The 21,815-nt window shown below is 34.9% G+C and overlaps 1 protein-coding gene across 2 annotated transcripts in view; it reads left to right on the top strand.

Moving 5' to 3' along the window:
- EPHA3 (EPH receptor A3) overlaps positions 1-21,815 on the top strand; it is a 354,141-nt gene that overhangs the window by 191,306 nt on the left and 141,020 nt on the right. The gene's annotated exons all lie outside the window — the stretch shown is intronic.

Below are 21,815 nucleotides of genomic sequence, written 5' to 3'. Positions count from 1 at the left end.
ACCATTCCATGCTCTTGGATCGGAAGAATAAACATTGTTAAAATGTCTATACTGCCTAGAGCAGTCTATACTTTTAATGCCATTCCAATCAAAATTCCACTGGTATTTTTCAAAGAGCTGGAGCAAATAAACCTAAAATTTGTATGGACTCAGAAGAGACCCCGAATTGCTAAGGAAATGTTGAAAAAGAAAAACAAAACTGGGGGCATCACATTACCTGATTTCATCACATTACCTGATTACTACAAAGCTGTGATCACCAAGGCAGCATGGTACTGGCATAAAAACAGACACATAGACCAGTGGAACAGAGTAGAGAGCCCAGATATGGACCCTCAACTCTATAGTCAAGTAATCTTCGACAAAGCAGGAAAAAATATACAGTAAAAAAAATACAGTCTCTTCGATAAATGGTGCTGGGAAAATTGGACAGCTATATGTAGAAGAATGAAACTCGACCATTCTCTTACACCATAAACAAAGATAAATTCGAAATGGATAAAAGACCTCAATGTGAGACAGGAATCCATCAGAATCCTAGAGGAGAACACAGGCAGTAACCTCTTTTATATCAGCCATAGGAACTTCTTCCAAGATATTTCTTGACTTTTAAAATAATTTTGATTGATAGTGTTTGCCCTCCACACATTGTCTTTTTCTGCTTGTAATTGCTCTAAATGCTCTTTTCTGTCTTCTGTTCACTATTATCTTCAAATCTTCTTCCCAGTACCATTTTTTAAAAAATATTTTCTCTTTAGTTCAAAAAGATGATCTTAAAATGTAAACCTGAATATCTGGGAAAAGGGAAGGAAGAAAACAAGAGAGGGAAAGGAAGGGGGAAGGTAAAAGGAAGAAAACAAGTGGGGGCAGGAGAAAGAAGGAGATAATTTATTGCATTTGAATTGATTGTCACACATCCTCATTACTCTTATATACATATATATATATATACATATATATATGTATGTATCAGTTCTTTATATAAACATGTAGAGGAGACAAGTTAGTCCACGTTAGAAATGATACTTGAGAGATATTTGGATTATTTGGAAATATGTCATATAAATAACCATCTCATATTGTTTTTATTAGTCACTATAATATATTCAGGATGCTAAAAATAAAGCAACTATTTTTTTCTATGGTTTGAAAAAATGGGCTTCTTACCCCAGGAAAAAAAAAAATTAAAAAGTTTAGTACAGAAAACTTTTGCCACTCCCAAATAGCTCAGATAGCCTTTTGTGTATCTTTGTGCTTTTCTATCCAAAATCACCAAAGGGAGTTTAAAGTTGCTGTCTCTTTTAGTAACTAAACATAGTTTCACCAAGTAAGAGCTGATCCAGACCTCCTTTTCTTTTCCGTGCTAACTTTTAAAACAATAAACATCTTTAGGTTATTTTCTTCTACATTGACAATCTGTTGAAACCCATAACTAAGAGAACTTTTAGTTCCTGTAGTTTCCTTAGCCCTTGCTTTGCTACTCACTTGGATGTAAATTTAAAGGTCTTTGGATCTGTAGAACATGCTGCGGCTTTTGATAAAATTTTCATCACCAGCACCATATCAGAGTTAGCCTTTTAACAACAAACTCCCCACTTTCTAGTCCAGTATAAGTTGGATTACTGAGCTTCGGTGTTAACCCCTCTTACCCTCCCACCATCTCTTCTCAACACAGACAAGTGATATTTTTCCAAATGAGCCAATTCATTTTCTCCTCTGCCCCATACATTCCATGGCTACCCCATTTACTTCAGGATAAAAGTTGAAACCCTTGTACTGACTTTGAATCATACACATAATTTGACTTTGGGGACTCATCTTTTATGACTCTCCCCATCAGTTCCATCAGTCTGGGTACACTGAACATCCTAAAGTTCTTAAACTCGAGCCTCATCCTAAGGACTGTGTCCTGCCTGTTTATTAGTCCAGGAACTGTCTTTTTAGGTATCTACGTGATAAAAGCCTTCACCTGCACTGTTTGCTTAGGTCCCTGACAAGCTGACTGCTCTATTTAAAATATTCCCCTCACACACTACTTTCTTTTATTTTTTTATTTTATTTTTTTAAAAGATTTTATTTATTTATTTGACAGACAGAGATCACAAGTAGGCAGAGAGGCAGGCAGAGACAGAGAGAGAGAGGGAAGCAGGCTTCCTGCGGAGCAGAGAGCCCGATGCGGGGCTCGATCCCAGGACCCTGAGATCATGACCCGAGCCGAAGGCAGCAGCCCAAACCACTGAGCCACCCAGGCGCCCCCACACACTACTTTCTTAACGTCACAGTTTATTTTTTTATTTTTATTTTTTTTAAGAATTTTATTTATTTATTTATTTGACAGAGAGATCACAAGTAGGCAGAGAGGCAGGCAGAGACAGAGAGGGGGAAGCAGGCTCCCTGCTGAGCAGAGAGTCTGATGCTAAGCTTGATCCCAGGACCCTGAGATCATGACCTGAGCCGAAGGCAGAGGCTTAACCCACTGAGCCACCCAGGTGCTCCTATTTTTTTTTTTTTTTTGAATTTTTGAATTTGAATTACTATTGTCTCTAACAGAAAACAGGATATATGTATTTATTTTATTCCTGATTTATTGTCTAGTTCCTTTCCCTCTCTCCCCTTCCCTTCCCTACTGTTCAGTACACACTACAATGGAAACGCCAAGAGGGCAGGGTTATTGGTTTTGTTTACTGATGAATCGTAAGCACGTTGAAAAGTTCATGAAACATAGTCACCTCTCAATACATATTTGATGAATTTATAAATGAAAATGAAAATGTTTCCAGAAGTGTCATTAGGTGAATGAGCATCTTACTTTGATGTTACCCTCTCTGGTCATGTGATTAAAAGATTATTCATTTTAAGAATTACTTTCTAAAATTTAATTTCTATTTAAAACTGCATCACTTAGCAATTTTTATGGAGCATGGTTCTCTCTTGTTCTAGGAATTGTTTCTCTTTGGAGAATCATCCCATATACACTTGTAATTCTTCCCATTTCCTCGCACCTTTTTCTTGTTTTGTTACTTTTGTTTTTTTACTGTTATAATCATATATAATTTTTTTACTGTTAAAATCATCTTCCCATCAGCCCTCTCTGATTTATATTTTTCAACATGATTAACTGTTTAACAAAGCACATGGAAATTGCTATAGTTTGAAGGAAAAGTAGGGGTGCCTCCATGGCTCAGGGTGTTAAGGGTCTGACTTCAGCTCAGGTCTTGATCTCAGGGTCCTGGGGTTGAGCCCTGTGTTGGATTCTCACTCAGCAGGGAGTCTTCTTGTCCCTTTGACCCTCCCCCCCTGCTCATGCTCTCTTCTCATTCTCTCTCTTTCAGATAAATAAAATCTTTTTTAAAAATAAAGGAAAAAGTAGGAGCTAAAGGAAGTGTCCCTCTGCATGACAGATTATACTATCTGTTAAAAGAGGACAGAATTGACATGTTGTAATTTTAGTTTTATTCTATGAACATTTGTAAATACATTTACGCTTTGGAGCTACTGGCAGTTCCTTTTTGAACCCATCCTGTAAGGTAGAGGAAAGAATATTAGATTGATATTGAGAAAATCATACATAAAAATTCCTCATTGTTTCTGCTTTCTTGTTGTGTAACATGAATAAGTCACTTCACACCTCTGAAACTTACTCTTTAATATCTTGTTAACCTTTAACATTCATTCATTCTACTACATATTTTGGTTCTTTTTTTTTTTAAGATTTCATTTGTTTATTTGACAGAGAGATCACAGGTAGGCAGAGAGGCAGGCAGAGAGAGAGAGAGAGAGAAGCAGGCTCCCCACCGAGCAGAGAGCCTGATGTGGGGTTCGATCCCAGGACTTTGGGATCGTGACCTGAGCTGAAAGCAGAGGCTTTAACCCACTGGCCACCCAGATGCCACATATTTCGGTTCTTTGATTGCTAGATGGAAAACCGTAATGTATCTTCATGTTTTCTCCATTTTCCATACTGACCATATCAACTCATCGTCGACTGCTCCCACTTCCAGATCATTGCTTCTCTGGGTTTGCATCCCTTTTCCTCATAATGTGTGTCCTATCAGATTTGTCTGCTCTGGTTTACACTGCAGAGAATAAAGATTGGTGAAGACAACTTCCTTTTATTTTTCTTTTGTTATTCTAGCCAATTAGCAATAAAACACCAAGTCAAATGTCATGTAGGACAAAAGTAATTTTCATGGAGAGCTCCATTTTCTAAACGGGGAAATGTGGATGCAAAAATAAGTAACTACTATTGTGTGCAATTATCATTGATAGAATCAGTTGGTACCCCTCGGCAGATGTAAAATAGTCTCTCACAGTCATCACCATCATCATTATCCCCATCATCGTCATCATCAACATTATCATCATCATCATTATTATCATCATTGGTGTTCTTTTTGTGCCTACTCTGTTTTAGGCAATATTCAAAGTATTCTACATTTCATATTGATTAATCTCAACAATCATCGTATGAGAGTTTACTGTCTTGGTCCCCATCATACAGGTGAAAACCTGTATGGCACAAAGTGGTTAAGTGATCCATTTAAGGTCGTAACGCTTATAAATGGTGAAGCCAAAATTCTAACTAAAGAATTCAAACACATTTTTCTTAATTACTATACTATTTTGGTTTTATCCTTCCCATTAAACTCTAGGCAGAGAATTTAAGTCACCTCACAGCAATTAACTTTTTTGAAATTATCATGAAAGCAAAAGTTGAGGTTGTTAGATGAATTGTGAATATTTGTGGTTACGATAGGATTCATGTTAGCACTGGCTTTCAGAAAATTTAATTTTCCTATTTCAACCCTTAAGAAAGTATCCCAGAAAGTACTTAGTGACCATATAAACTTCTGAATGACAAATTATAGTTGAATTTTGGGTTAGGCCTTTGGGAAACAAAGATATGGGATATATAATGGCAGTAAATTTAGTGTTTTAAAACTAAGGTCTGATAGATTATCAGACTCCCTGGCTTTTCCAGGTCAATTCACCTAAGCTCAGTCTAGCCATTCATTCATACCAAATTGCGAGTAATCCTCAGAAAAGCCCTGTGGGTTTGAGTCTGTTTGGTCCTGACTATGCTGTGGTTTGGCTAGCCTGAAAGCTGAGAGTAGATATCTGTGTCTTCCATGACTTGTCAGGTGATACTTGCCAACTGTGAAATTAATTGGTCCTTTTGAATTTGACATAATCCTTTCTAGATGAAGTACCTTTCTTTGGTTAGGAATGAAGAAAAATCCACAAAATTAAAAAAAAAAATCTTACATTAAATACTTGTTTGTTCCTCTGACATTCCAAAATATTAGGCCTATATTTGTAACTTCAAATTTAAAGGAATAGAAATTTAACATTAAATTTTATACTACCATATATGCATTGGTATAAGAGACTACATTTTCCTAGGTGTCAGGAAATTTGATGAATTTCAATTTTCCTGATGCATGGATTGTTTCAAAGTATCTTCTCTATGTTTATGTCATACCTAAGATTGTTTAAACCTAGCTACACTAGGGGTGCCTGGGTGGCTCAGTAGGTTAACGGACGGTGACCTCCTCTTGATTTCAACTTAGGTCATGATCTCAGGATCATGAGATTAAGTCCCATGTTGGGCTTGTGCTCAGCAGTCTTCTTGTTCCTCTTCCTCTGCTCTTCTCTTTCTCTCTCTCTCCTCCTCTCTCTCTCTCTCTCAATCTCTAGCTCATAAATAAATAAATAAATAAATAAATAAATAAATAAAATCACTAAAGAAATAGTCTAGCTACACAAAATCCTCCTCCTCCTCATCATCAACTATATAGCTAAGACTAGATTAGATAGATAGATAGATAGAGCCAAAGAAGTTTAAGAAAGGGCTTTGGTATGAACCAGAATCATCAAAGGCGAGGAGTAAACAGAAGCTTAATAGACAAAGCTGGCCATGACTTAGAGTAGGGGGAGGGGCCATGCAATGCACAAAATGAGGAGCCGTGGTGCAGGGAGAATGTTTGAAATAAAGGTTATGCTAAGAGTCCTAACTGAATTAGTGGAAAACAAGCAAGAAGAAGTCAAAAGAGAGCAAATTATTTACTGACTATAGCTAAGGGGATGAATTCTGCCAGTAACTGGCAACTACAGATTTTGAGCTGAGAAATGACATTCAACTCAGCAAACATTATGAAACATCACTTTGGTTGTATTAGTTGCAGATGGTGAGACTGAGGCATTGAGATTTGTAGAATGATAAAGAAGTTTGTATAAAAGAAGCTGAAAATAGCTATCTGAATGCAACTCAGTAATGCTGAGTTGAAAATAATAATTAAGAAGGTTAATGTTGAATGCACATGTAAAATGGATTGAATGGCAAAGGTAATGGGTTCAGGAAGATATTCAATCTTTTTTTAGACTATCTTTTTTTTTTTTTTTAAGATTTTATTTATTTATTTAACAGAGATCTCAAGTAGGCAGAGAGGCAGGCGGGGGGTGGGGGGTGGGGGGTGGGGGGTGGGGGGGGCGGAGCAGGCTCTCCGCTGAGCAGAGAGCCCTATGTGGGGCTCAATCCCAGGACCCTGGGATCACGACCTGAGTTGAAGGCAGAGGCTTTAACTCACTGAGCCACCCAGGTACCCCTAGACTCATTTACATATGAATAATCACTGGTCCCTAATTACTACATTTAGGAGACAAACAGAGGAAAATTTTTATAGATACCCAAGAAGATAGATAGTTAAAAAGATAGTAAAATATTAGAGAATATTGTTAGAAATTTTCAAGAAGATATTAAAAACAAAAATAAACAAACAAACAAAAAAAACCATGTCCCAACACTGGGAGAGCTTCTTGAACAAGGGCATAGGGAAAGTACCAAATATCACTTTATAGATCAAGGAGACTGTAAGAAAGTAAAGAAAAAGCCCCTTTCCATTTAGCATTTGGAAGATTAGTTCTTGAAATTTATCCCAGTGTTCCAATAAAATTGGTTAAAGTTGGAGAATTAGATGGGCATATGAAAGTAGAAAAAGGAGAGGATACCTTTTCTATAATTGTTTTGGATATGAAAAATTAAAAGTTACATAAGCAGTTTGGCATGGAGAAGGGGAATATAAGAGGTTGTTATTTTGTTTGTTTCATATAGGAAGGCAGTGTCTTGAGTTCATCTATGACCATTGGGAGAGAGGCTAATGAATACGAGGCACTATAATTGATAATATCTAATATGGAATAAATGGCAAGAATCATGTGCAGGTGGAAGATTTATGAGGAAGAAAAATACTAATTGTTAGTTTTAGACTCTCAAAGTCATGCAGTTTTTGGTGATTATTGCCATACACATTCAACCTCATGCCATATGCACATGTCCACACACATGCACCCACACAAATGCACACACACCCACAGAGCCCCACGTCTATCTGAACCTTTATTAGCCTATTGTTTATCGCCCTCAACCCGCAAGGACAACAAGAAGCCCCAGTTCAGATGTATCTTCTCTCTCTTTATTTCCACAAGTCTACACACTTATATACGTTTACATGACCAATCAGCGAGCAGGGTACAGGAGGGAGCAAATCAGGCTGTACACCTAAATGAACAACCTCGCTAGCAACCAATGCTGTTTACTTCCTCTTTGGGTGTTCCGATTAGTCTCATGAGGCAATCCTAACCTGGCAACTAGCCAGGCGCCATCTTTTAATGGCGGAGGCCGCCCTGGCCAGGGGCCTGCCTCCGACAATTGTTCATATTCAGAGCACTTCCAAACTATAGCTTGTCAGTGTTATTTTAATTCATTTATTTGATAGTCATCAACTAAGAACATTTTTTTTATTTTACTGCCAAACCTGTGCTTCCTGTGTCAATAGTAATTTAAGTCAAATTTCTACATTATTTTTTAATAAGGAACTGAATACAGGCTTAAAGGCTTTGAAAGATATTTGGGTCCATCCTTCCTTTCTTATTTCTACAGAATAAAATGCCTCCACACACATAAATATTCCATATTGTTACTCTCATATCCTGTGGTTTTTGTCACTCTGAGTTACACATCTTCTGAGTTAACATTCAGAAGAAACTGAACCCGTTACTTCAGAACCAAGATTCTTATAGTAAGTCACATCTCTGACGGAAAACCCACAGGGTGATCTTCACAAGCCTTAAACTCTTTGTTCTAAGTGAAAAGTGGCACAATTTCCAAAATGTCCACAGACTGTCGCACAGTAGAGTTTTTAATGAGCTGGTATCTGTACGACCTGTTGAGCAGTTCAAACTAGGGTTCTTTATATATAAAGAAGATATATAAAAGTAAAAGACAAGTAGGTAGAAAAGCATATTAGATCACAAGAGTACTAATTTTAAGGGATAGGAAAAATATTAAATATAATGCCTTTAACGAAAGAAGTAGAAATGGAAGAGATGATCACAATCATTCTTCCAAATGCACAAAATAATGTCAGATGGCTTTGGGAACATCATGAAATGCTTTCCTAAAAACTCTTAGTGTTCATATAGTGTTTCTAAACTGTATATTCATAGGGTAAGTAGTTTCACTTAAAATCACTTTGAGGAAATGAAGCTTAGCTTAAATTATTTTAGTCCTTCCATTTCTTCATATAAACTACATTTTTTTATCCTTTTTTTTTTTTACATCCTGGATCTTCCTGCTATTTCCAAAACCTTATTCACTTCTCCAAAAGGCAGGAACACATTCTGCCAATTAAAGCATCTATTAATTAGTAGCAAACCCTTGGAAGTCAGTAAATAAAATAAATTACCAGTAATGCATCACTGTTAGGTCTTGGTAGCCATTTGAATATAAGACCTAGATAATTTAGTTGGACTGCTGATGTGTTGACAAATATATTAAGTATCAAAATAGTAAAAAAGCAAATTTTAGTCTTTTTGAGATATGTTAGCCTATAATTCATTTGTTTTGTTTTATAAGCATAGAGATTAGGAGCACAGCCTCTGAAACCAAAATACCTCTGTTCTTATCCATTTCCTGGCTAGTTACTTCCTTTATCTGGTTCTTGGTCTTCTCCTCTATAGCATGGAGCTCATAATGGTACCTACACAAGCAATTGTAGTGAAATTAAATAAAATCAGGAAGACAACTGGCAAATAGTAAGTTTTCTATGAGTAGCCACTCCTATTATTTAACAATTTTTTTTTTCAAATGAAAAAAATGCATGGTACATTTTACATAATGATGCTCCCCATGTAGGAAAAAAAAAAGAGAGAAAGAAAGAAAAAGAAAAGGAAAAAGAAAGAAGATGTATTTCTGATTTTGGATTGCAAAGAGAAAGAAAAAATAAAAAAATTTAACTTCAGCACATTCTCCTTTGTTCTCCTATTAACCTTGACAAGGAGTGCTGACATTTTGGAGAAATGGACTTTTTGGTGAATATTACCATTTCTTTGTTCTTGATTTTGACATTTATTTTGCCGACCAACAATCTAAGTGAAACCATGCAAACGTTGGTGTCCAAATGGAACAAAATCTCCTATTGGGATAGGAGTAACAGAAATGAATTTTAAAATTCTGCATTTTGTTTCCATGTATATCATTCACTTAGACTGGAAAAAAAAAATTATAATCATAATTGAGTCAAGGCATTTCAGAATTTTCAGATGTGCTCAAGTTCAACATTTTCTTTAGTGCAAGCCAAAAGACGCAATGGATTTGGGAGAGTTATGGTCCAAGCCATTAATTGTCTCTTAAAATTCATGTTTATTATTCTGAGTTAGTGAATATGGATTGTCTTTCTTCAACAAATCCCAGCTCTGGAATTGTTTATTATCTATCTTATTAATACTTCCAAAAGGCTCTTTGACTTCAGAGTATCCTTCCTTGGCACAGAAGAATACTGTATTTTCACTTGTATTTTCAACACTTCATAGCTGGTAAGGTGACCTGGAATATTTTTTATGTAATGTCTAAAATTATTCTGGGATTTGTTATCCAATGAGGAGTTGCCAAAAATACAGAAGAGCGGCATTGGGTATGGTACAACTTAGGCATTATTTTGTAGAAAAAGTGACACCAAAAATGAAAAGAAAATCCTCAAAGTAAACTAAATGACAAAGTTAGAGAAGTTGAAGGATGGCATCTGTGTGGTTTTTCAAACTCTTAGTCCCTCACTTTCTGTGATCGATCCATTTCTCCACAAAGATTTTTTGTTTCAGGTCTTTGGTTTCATATATTTGTGACCTGTTGTAATAAAATAAAATCAACATGAAATGTGTCAGCATCTTCTGTAGCATCCTCTGAAGTAAAGGGAAGCTTAATAGACAAAGCTGGCCATGACTTAGAGTAGGGGGAGGGGCCATGCAATGCACAAAATGATGAGCCAAGGTGCGGGGAGAATGTTTGACATAAAGGTTACGCTAAGAGTCCAAACTGAATTAGCAGAAAACAAGCAGGAAGAAGTCAAAAGAGAGCAAATTATTTACAGACTATAGCTAAGGGGATGAATTTTTGCCAGTAATTTGCAACTACATATTTTGAGCTGAGAAATGACATTCAACTAGGTTCAGATTCATTTATATGTGTACTTTTTCCCACTATATTGATGCTTTATGTCTCTCCTGTGTCTAATAATAGTTTATTTTATCTGATGTTAATATAGCTACTCCAATTCTCTCATGTTATTATATTCATGGTGTATCTTCTTCCATCTTTTTCACTCCTAACTTATTTTTGTTTTTGAGTTTAAAATATATTTTTTTATAGATAGTAAATAATTGATTCTTCCTTTCTTGACAGTTTGACTGACTCTGCCATACATTTGGAGTATTTAATTCTTTCACATTTAATATAAAAGTTAGTATGGTTTGCCATTTGCTATTTGTTTTCTGTTTTTTTCTGAGTGCTTCTCCCCATTCTGTTTCTTCTTTAATCTTTTCTTGTTCTGTTACACCATTATTTTAATACAGCAATTAATTCCTTTATAACTTTAATTGCTCTGTTAATCTTTTTAAAAGATTTTATTAATTTATTAGAGAAAGAGAGAGAGATCACAAGTAGGCAGAGAGGCAGGCAGAGAGAGAGGGGGAAGCAGGTTCCCCGTTGAACAGAGAGCCCTATGTGAGGCTCGATCCCAGGACCCTGAGATCATGACCTGAGCCGAAGGCAGAGGCTTAACCCACGGAGCCACTCAGGTGCCCCCTCTGCTAACTTTTAAACAATACTTCTTTGTGTTACTCTTTTGGTGGTCTCTGTAGTGATTTCAGTGTACATCTCTAACTTATCAAAATCTACTTCAAGTTGATAGTAATTTGCTTCTAGCAAAATATCAGAAATTTTTTAAGCATAGCTCCCCACCCCAGCTATTGTTATCATATGATATTATATCATATTATATAATATATATAGCAAATATAAAGTCTAATGTTTAACCATTCATAGGGCTTTTAAATAATTCAAGAAAAGAAGTAATATATTAGTGAATAGTAACAGAAGGGGAAAAAAAGCAAAAATCATAGGCTTGCACTCTGTTATCTTTGTCATTCCAGCTGTCATCAGTAAAATAAAATGATATATACTATTATCATGGGGAACATATAATTTTTGTAAAGCAAACTATTCTTTTAAGAATTCCAAATTTTTGTGATTCTGTGGTAATAACTTAGAATTGAGATAATTATAATATGAATTTAATATTGTATTGTACACATAGAGAGAGACACATATTGTTAGTATTAGCATTTTATATTGCTTTTCATTTTACTAAGCACTTCAACATGCCTTTCTCCATCTGGTTGGTTGAGTGATCTGCTGTTACAGTATATTACACATGAGTTAAATATGTTTGAAGAGATCAATTTTTCTGCCACTGATTATGTAGTCAAATTTCAAATATTGTCAAACTGAGTCCCTTTTTCCACCATGAAATTATCAGCACACGGCCAAATCAATTTTTTGATGCTATATATAAAGCTTCTTTTCTAATTTTAAAGTAGTTAATCAATATTTTGTGTTTTGGTTTTTTACATTGAAAGTATAAGACTAAATTTCTTATATAAACCAATGAGTCATGAGGATTCCATGGAGATGAATAAGATACTTTGTTAGAACAATGGGAGAACTCTAATATAGTGGGCATCAATGTGATGTAATGCAAAGCAATTTATAATGTGCTTATCAAAGATCCAAAGTGCACTGATTATAGAGTGAAAACTCTTGGAAATAAATTATGAAAGGATACGAATGAAGACACACATTTTCATGAATGTGCCTCATTTCCAGAGCCTGGTGATAGCCCTGCTGTTCTCAGCATGCTACTCAAAGATGACCTCATCAGTAACATAAGATGCATTCAGCTATCTGGCACCTAGATGGCAGCCTACAAAGTGTAAACACAGGGCCTTCAAATGGACCAGAAAGCCTGACTAAAATCTACAAATTAGTAATAGAAATACCTGTTACATCATTACATCATTTGGGTACATCCAGTAAATGACTCCCTGATGGATATATTTGGAAAAAACTCGTGTGTGTGTGTATGTGTGTGTGAGAGAAAGAGAGAGAGAGAGAGAGACATGTGTGAATGTGTCTGAAAAACTTATTTTATGTTTGTTAAAATGTTAAGTCTTATCACAGGAGTGTATGCCAACAAAAAATGGACTTGAGAAGGACAGTGTTGGAAAGCATGCTTTGATTGTGTCAGTCATATTATGTAATGAGACATTTAGAACAAGAGCTATAGTTCAGAACTCAGTGGACAGGAACAATTCAGTGCACCTTCAGGAATTAATAAAAGCTTTTTTGTCTTGTGGATAGTAGTGACTCACACAAATGTGTTACCATTGATCTGTTTTAGCAATGACATTTAATCTTGTTTTAGGAGATTCTTCCTTAAGGTTGAATGAATATTGCTGTCTTTTGATTTAGGATGCTTGAAGCCTGTGAAGAAAATTTTCTTAAAAATTTTTATTAAAAAAAGAGAGAAAAAGAAAGAAATATAAAAATGCAGTGTTATCTTCTTAACCATCTAAGCTCTAGCAGTTCAGGCAGAGTTCCTTCTCTTCAGGCCTTACACTGGATTTGCCTCACAGATAGTTTCATGGAGAGAAGCCAGTGACATGAAGATGAGAGGTGCTAGCAAATTTAGTTATGATAGATGAAGCATGGTTTCAAATAAAGACTTATTCTCATTTCAGAACTTCATATTCTAGTTGATGTTATTCCTTGAAAATACAAATCTGGGATGCAGGTCCCCTGAATTATCTCTAAAGCATTATCATAAAAAAAAGTGCCCACTGAGGTGACTGTCAGTCAAGAGACAGCTTGCGTGGGGTATCTGTCAACCCAGATGTGGAAGCAGGGAAAATGGATGAGTCATATTTTTATGCCCACTTGAATTACCTTTCTAATATTTAATATAAATATAAAAAGTATTTCTTGAAAGGATTCACACCTCTTATAACCTGTTCTTTACCTGGGGAGATGGAAGTGTTTGTCAGTATTAACTCTTTCAAATACTGTAGCTGGCACAAGGGCAAACACAGGAGGAGGAAATCATCTTGGATTATGGATATCGTGTCCTATTTTCAGGGCACCAGGTGGGAATGTTAACACTTAATCAGTCTCTCTGGCGTTATTTCCCGTCCATATTGCCAAATTTATCACCGTAAAAGATGCTTTGATCCTCTTCTGTGGTGTCAAGAACAACAGGCCACAGCATCAATGACATTCTAATCAGTGGGGTATCATTTCACATTAGTTGTTATCAGATATGATATTTCACTAACGCATTTTGACAACATGTAGCACAATACAGAGATCTCGCCCTCTCTCTTAATATAGCTATAGGTATGTAGATGCCTACATATATCTAGATATATATACATAAGCATATATATGTACATATATATATCTAATATATATATCTTATATATAAGATATATATATATACATCTTAAAATGGAAATTAACAACAAAGCGCTTTTGTTTTTGTCACTGTTTTAGATTTTGAAGGCAGAAAGAAGTACTCTCTTTAAAAATGTGCTACAGCTTTCTTCTTAAGAGTGTCTAATGTGCTTTTATAGAAAATGAACCAAATCCATAGATTTTTGAACATACTTGATAATTATGTATGTTAAAACAATGCCTAGATTGAAATGCTAAGAGTTGAAAAATGCTAACATTCTACATAAGTGCCAGTTGTTAACTGTAACTGTAAAATAATAATAAAATCTCCTTTTTAGTAAATACCTGCTCTGTATTAACACTTTATGAATGGTCATTTCAGTGTTCATGACCACTCTTTGAGGCAGACATTTTTGTAGTTAGTCTGCATCTGTGGAGATTAAGTTCAAAGAGGTTGAATAACTTTAACAAGATCACTGAGAAGGCAGCAAAACACTGATTCTTCCAGAGATCCAAATTTACCATCTGCATGCATTTTCTATTGCTTTTCAAGGCCACCCTCATTCTTTTAAAATCTATTACTCAAGTATCAAGTTATTCTAAAATTAGAAAAAATAGAAATTTTTGGCTATAATTAAAAGAAAATGTTGCAGTGTGATATAAAATGATGGTCACAGAAAGTCAGCTTGAAATAGTTTAGAACATCTCCACAATTAGATTTTTTTCTTTGGAATTACCTTTTTTTTTTTTTTAACTGTTTAATAGTAAGTTAAAAAAACTAAGAGATATACAGCATACTAGCATTTTCAACTAGCAGGAAAGAAAATAAAGAACTGATAAATATTAATGTGTTGTAGATCCAAGACAGATTTGGAGCACAGGAAAATTTCAAATCTAGGTATATTTGAATCAGGGTCTGCATTACCAAAGGACTGGGCATTATTGACAAATGGAAATGGGAAAGAATATGTCTAAAGAGAGTTGAAGAGAAATAGAAAAATTCCATTAAAAATTAACAACCTTCCCACAAATTCCAAAAGGAACAGTCCTAATCATATGCAGTGATAAAATGTATCTTGATATAAATTGACCTGTAAAGTCAGAACTATTGGATATCCTGGATAGAAAACAATTTTTACCTTGTGATATCAAGAAAATGTTAAGGCTTCCCCATTTCCCCTCCAAAATGTACATAGCTTTTATTTCTAACAATGCAAACTATTAATATGAAAGTATTCTATATACTCAGTATGTAGGACAGACTAGACATTTTCCTTAGATTATTTTTATAGTTAAAAAAAGTTAGAACATTTTGTATCAGACCAAAAATAATTCAAACAGATGAGGTAATGCATTCTTTTGCATCACTTCTACATAAGCAATATTCTTTGAGGTTTCTAAGTGGCTTAAAAGGCGATTTTATAGGTTGAAATATTGTCCTTCCTAGTTTTATGGCCAGAGCAAAACAGTACTCGTCTGGAATGCATATAATATTGCACACGGGGTTAATTAGGTTAGGGATGAATTAATTTGTAACAATTTCCGTTATTTGACAGGCATCAATAATATAGTATATTACTTGCATTCCAGACATCAGCATACTGCCATGACCCAGTCAGATTCAATTTGGGAAAATCTTGGATCATATGAATATTTTATTATTGATTTTTTGTAACATCATATTTTACAATCAGGCTTGGTTATAAAACACCATAATAACTTGAGGAGATATTTTAGAAAGCTATACTGTTCATGAATGGAAATCATGCTTTCTGGAGTGAAATGAAACTTACTGTTCTCTTCCTGGAATGAGATGTTAAGGTATAATTTTGTACATTATTAACAACTATTAAAGAAGTTTCTTTTCTAAGCAATCTCCCAATCTTTGATTGGATGTTTCTGTCACAGGGGAGGGCTGGGATATGATGATAATTTGTATAACTTGGTTATTTTGGCTTCTTTTCAAATCCTTTCCTTTTCAGATGATTTCAGTTGAGTAATTTTACTTCTTCTTGAAATCCCTTTATGTATCCAGGCCCTCATTCCTTTAACACAAAATGGCCAGGTAAAGTATCTGACTTTGCACATAGATGATCAGATGACAGGCTAGTTTGATACAGAAAGGATATATTGTTGGTATTTATGGTTAATTGCATTGCATCTCCAAACAAGAGCTTACATTCATCAAAAACCTCACTGTAGAATTTTCATTTTGGAGATGCCAAGCTGAATCAACTCACAATCTGTAAAGATACAAAAATGACACTACTGGAGAATGATAGAGTTATCAAGCTCAAGAACTGATATTAATAACGATTTTTCTTATAGTATACATACTTGAAAATGTGTAACACCTTACACAAATGCTCAAACTTTGTCAATTGCATTTAAACAGAATTGTGTTTAATTGTGATTCCAGAAATGAAATCAGAATTAACACACACACACACACACACGCACACACCCTTCCCTAAAGGAATGACAAACGTCAATGTTCCTTAGGCTAAAAGTCTGATAACTCAAACCACACGTCCCCAGTTCTTACACTTTTCGTATTTCCTTCAGAATATTTTACTCTTGTCCATGCTTGTGTTGAAATAATTGACCCTAGTATGCATATATCCCATTCATCACTCTGTATATCTCCTTCCCAGTATCATTTGCTCTTTCCAGGTTCCAAAATATAGGCAGTTTTTTTAGATGAACAAAGGGAAAATAAGAGAGAAACAAACCAAGAAGCAGACTCTTACCTGCAGAGAAGAAGCTGATGCTGACCAGAGGGGAGCTGGGTGGGAGGTTGGGGGAATAGGTGGTGGGGATTAAAGGAGGACACTTGTTATGAGGAGCACCGGGTGATGTATGCAAGTGCTGAAGCACTATATTGTACACCTGAAACTAATATAACACTGTATATTTCTATACTGAAATTAAAATAAAATAAAATATAAAATTATTTTTTAAAAAAGCAAACAAGCAAAAAATCAAAATGTAGGCAGTTTTCTAAATTTCTATTCGTAAGTATAGTTTCTCTTTTTTCTCAATTATTTTTCCTGTAGAAAATAAGAACTTTGGTTAGAGACACTGAGAGTAGAAGTGGGGGCAGGAGAGAGATCACGAGGGGACCCCACACTGTGATGTGGTGTGTGTACTAACCACCCAAAACACATGCACACACACACACACACACACACACCCTGCATGTATGTGTACACGTATGTATGTGTTAATTTGTTTCAACAAGCATTAACTGTGTCAAACAGTGTTAAGATATCTAATATTCTAAGATATATAGGACAAAATTTCTCTTGTTAATGAACTTCCAATAAAATAGTGTTGAGAGCCCCACAGACAGATAATAAGAATATAATATACTAAGATTGAACTATATACCCAAGGGTCAAAACTACCAACGGAAGTCAGGAATACCAGTCAGGATCGTGAGAAAACTGAAACTGGAAGAGGCTAAACACAATGAAGCCACCCATTGAAACCCTATCTTGTGAAGGGGACTTGACCAACTTGTCCTGTCAGAAGATTGGCTGATCCTTTGGGGGAACTGGGGACCTCAGATTGTGCAAACTGATCCCTTGAAATGTTGATAATAGACTCTCTCTCTTTTAATGCTAAGCAACCATGTAAATTCTCTACAAAGATTAGCATGTTTTCAGTAGAGGCTCATGATGTAACAAATTGCTCTTAATCTGCTTTCTATAAATATCCATAGAAATGAATTTAAAATACTCTTCGGTTTATCTCTAAAGTAATGGTATACATTATACATACATATAAAGCATTTATAAATAAGATATTTTTCTGTTACTGTAAAAAATGCATGTATTTAAGCAATGGCTATGTTCCAAATATTCTGAATTCTGAGCACTAGAAATTTCTAATATTGAAAAACTTGTGTTATTCTAAGGGCAACTCATTGCTTTATATGGATTATTATACATCATGTCTTATTAGTAATATTTAGAAGAATTATAGGCATACATCCATGTACGTAGAGTTCAAATAGAAAATACTGAGGGGGGAACCAGATGCAAGTGCCAACTGTCTGACATTAGGCTCCCCAGACATCCCCGCCTTTCGCTTCATCTGGTGCAACAGCATTTCTGTGGCTTCCAGCTGTGGTCAGAATAGTGTTCCTCTCATGCTATTCCCTAGTGTCCCAAGGTGTTTAATTTTCAAGTCATAGTTGACACAGAGGAATAGAAATTCATCAAATGAAAGAGTAACTTGAGATAAGAAACTAAAGGTGACTACATGGATAATATCTTTGCTTTAGGGGAAACATATTTTCCAGTGTAATCATTGAACCATCTTGTGTCATCTTCTAATCCTGGGAGACCAATGCTAAATAGATGAGGAAGTCTATTTATCCTAGGATATGGGATTTTAAATAAAACAATCCTGTGTTTTTTTGTTTTTTGTTTTTTGTTTGTGTTTTTTTTTTTTTTTTTAAGCCATGGAGCTACATGGCAAGGGTTTTTAATCCTTGTTTAAATTAATTATATGCTTGTTTAAGATCTTAATTAACAAAAATTTGTTTTAGGTTACCTGCAATGAATATAGAGATACAACATCATAGGAAGTATCTGGAAGTCTTTTACAACTTCTGAAAAACTGTTAATGGATTTTATGTGCAAACGTGTTCCTATTGACTAAAAAAATATTTTTCATGTGATGAATAACTGCCTATCTATATGAATAGAAGCTAGAAATTCCTCTATAAAGTAAAATTAAAAAGGAATTCCTAAAATAGAATCAACATCATACTGGCTGTTGAAAAATCCGTTCTGTATCTATGGCAATCGACAGAGGAAAGAATGTTAGATAATAAAAATTTTCTGTACCTTCATGAGGACATTCGTACCACTGGCTTGTCATATTAGACTGTTCCCAGAGTTCAGTATGGGAACATGTCTGTAAAGTAAAATATTATTAAGAGTACATGCATCCCAGGTTAAACTGACTCAGGAAAATATATATATATATTTAATTTTCTCAGAGATCTAGGCTGTTAGTATAATGGAAGCAAGAGGTGAGGGGAAGAATTGTTGTCAGGTTCTTCTCATTTTGAAGCTGGGCTCTAGGACAAGTTCCCTTAAGATAAGCTAGCACCCAGCCAAAATAGGGCCATTCAGGGCTAGAACACAGGTCTATTGAGGTTTCAGTCTTGAGGTTGCTTTTCCTCCTACATGAAAGGATAGAGTTGAATATGGAAGTTGCACTTACACTTTAAACTAAAATAATAGTAAGTTAAACATCTAGATATTAAAATAAAATAAGTGAAAATATTTTCTGCTCTAAGATATGTTCTAAAACCACATTGTTAATTCAGCCATCCCTTTAAATGTCTGTTCTTCCTTTAGAAGAGCTGCAATATTCTACTCATTTGTTGATTGCTTGTGAGTCTGTGGAATGTTCCATTTATTACCACGTGTGATTAAACAGAAAGGTTAGAGATAAACAGAAGAGTTCAATAGAGTCTCGAAAACCAGCTTGGGCAAAGGGACTTTGAAGGATAAATAAATGACTCCATATAAAATTGAATCTTTAAATAGTGAATTAATAAATGTTTTTACATAGACTTCATGTTCTGCTATTTTTGAAAAATCAAGAATGAAATAGATTAAATAGCATTCAATAAATGATATTAAGGTTCTTGAAGGAATATTATTTGCTGAGCTGCTGCTCCTAGTGCTACTATGATATTTAGATATATAAACATATTGGCTTTTGTTAATTAAAATCTCTAATACCTTATAAGATGTGAGACTGAAGTATCCTATTTCTCAGGTTTCTATTGCCAAGTGCTAATTAAGTCTGGAATTTTGGTAGAATTATATAAATTCTGTCATAAACTATTTAGATGAATCTGTTTTATTGAAAAAGTCCATTGAAAAAAAGCAATAACTCTACCCGCCCCCAAAAGCAGTATATACTTATCTTATTCAGGAGAGCTTCCTATTTGGCACTAAGGAATTATTCATGTATCCATTGGGTCTTTGGAAATAAGGCTGTGATCACCTAAAAGAGCTGCCAATTATTGCCATATGTGAATGTGGTTTTTCTAATCTGGACATTTATCCCCTAGGATTTGGACTAATAGCTCTAGCCTTTTACTTCTCATTAACTGTCAGAAAAGCTATCAGACAGGGGAGACATTGGTCAGTGCCAACATGGTACAGATTTGGACAAGTGGCTGAAAGTTAAAAAGATCAGTATCACCTTAGCAACAGTCTGTACTTATGGAGAAATAAGACTCAGGAAAACTAAAGAATTTTAGAGTCAGATTTATTTTGAAACTCAGTAAAAGAAAGATCCTTCAAGAAGTGAGGACAAGATGTGGAGGGAAGTCAGCCAAGTTTCTAAGTATTTTCTAGTGCATACAGCAGCCAAAAAAATAAAAATAAAAAACTGCCAGTATTGGGGGTGGGAAGAATGAATCTGAATAAAGAAGCAAAGAGGCTTTGAACTACAAATTGGAGGTAATCATTTCAATTACCTTTGAGGGGACCCATTCTGTGTTGGTCCTTCTACTAGTAAATATACAGATTTCAAAGAAGGATAAAGGTATTAGTAGTGTGTAATGAGATGGGCTGGCATTTCAACAAGGAACCAAGGGCAAAACATTGCTCTGGTTTGTCGATCTTAGTAGAAAGTTGTATGGGTATAAGACATCTGTGGAAATCTCCAGGGTCACAAATAGATAGTTGGGAATACACGATATAGTAGAGAACTGGCTGATCTGTCACTAAGGGACTTAGACAAAAGGGTGCTCTTTTGTGATATATTTTTGTGAATCTTCTGGAAAAAATAGAATGTAATTGAGAATGATGTTGCAATCATATTTTAAGGAGAAACAAATGCTTAATACATCTCAAAAGAAGAAAATTAGGAAAAGGCAAATGTGGTTTAATATAGTTCAAATACACTGCAAAATCTGTTGATTCATGCCAGAGATTTTAGGAATGTTTGCTTGTGTACATTATGTATGTTTAATTATTTATATAAATATATTTTAATATTTGTTAATTTCTAATATGTACTTGAAACTTACATGTTCTCATTTAATTCCTATAAAATCCTGGTAAGACTCTTTTACTCTCCCATCTTATAGACACAGAGAAATTGATATGAAAAGACTTTGTAACTGGCTCAGTTACACAGGTAGTAAGTGACAGAGTCAAGGGATGCCTGGGTCGCTCAGTGGGTTAAGCCCCTGCCTTTGGCTCAGGTCATGATCTCAGGGTGCTGGGATCAGGCCCCGCATTGGACTCTCTGCTCAGCAGGGAGCCTGCTTCCCTCTCTCTCTCTGCCTGTCTCTCTGCCTACTTGTGATCTCTCTCTCTCTGTCAAATAAATAAATAAAATCTTTAAAAAAAAAAAAAGTGAAGAGTCAAGTTTTGAACCTAACCATCCAAAACTGTGTTCCTACAATTATAATATGCACACCAAACTGATAACTCCTATTGATTTTCCAGGATTGACATTGCATTTTAAATTGTTGGTTCAGTAGTCATGGCATATTTTTGTTGCTCTGTTCATAAATTTTCTCCTTTTTTTTTTGCTTTTGGATAAAAAGTATATATTAACAAATTCAGGCAAATGTTGGAGTCCTTGGAATGAAGGTTTTCTGTTTTTTAATCCAAGTATCTGGTTCATACGCAAATCAAATCAATATTCTGTTCTGAGAAGAAGAATCACCCAACTCAGTAAAGACACTGTTTTTCTAACGTGTCTGTGACCTGAAAGCTTTCTTTACTAATGTTTTAGTGTAATCTTTTTACATTAAAAAAAATCCTATAGATCGCTTGATCATGTTGGCTTCTCTGGAAACCCATATTTTTTATAATGAATTTCATCTGTTGTCTATAAACAAAAATGTATATGACCAAGCAGAGTTAAATTGGCATTTTCCTTAACCATTGGAAATAGTTAAGGAAAATGTTGGAATACTGGAATCAGT

Source organism: Mustela erminea, chromosome 1 (assembly GCF_009829155.1).
Source record: "Mustela erminea isolate mMusErm1 chromosome 1, mMusErm1.Pri, whole genome shotgun sequence".
In the NCBI taxonomy this organism is placed as follows: Eukaryota; Metazoa; Chordata; class Mammalia; order Carnivora; family Mustelidae; genus Mustela; species Mustela erminea.
This window is presented reverse-complemented; position numbering and strand designations above follow the sequence as displayed.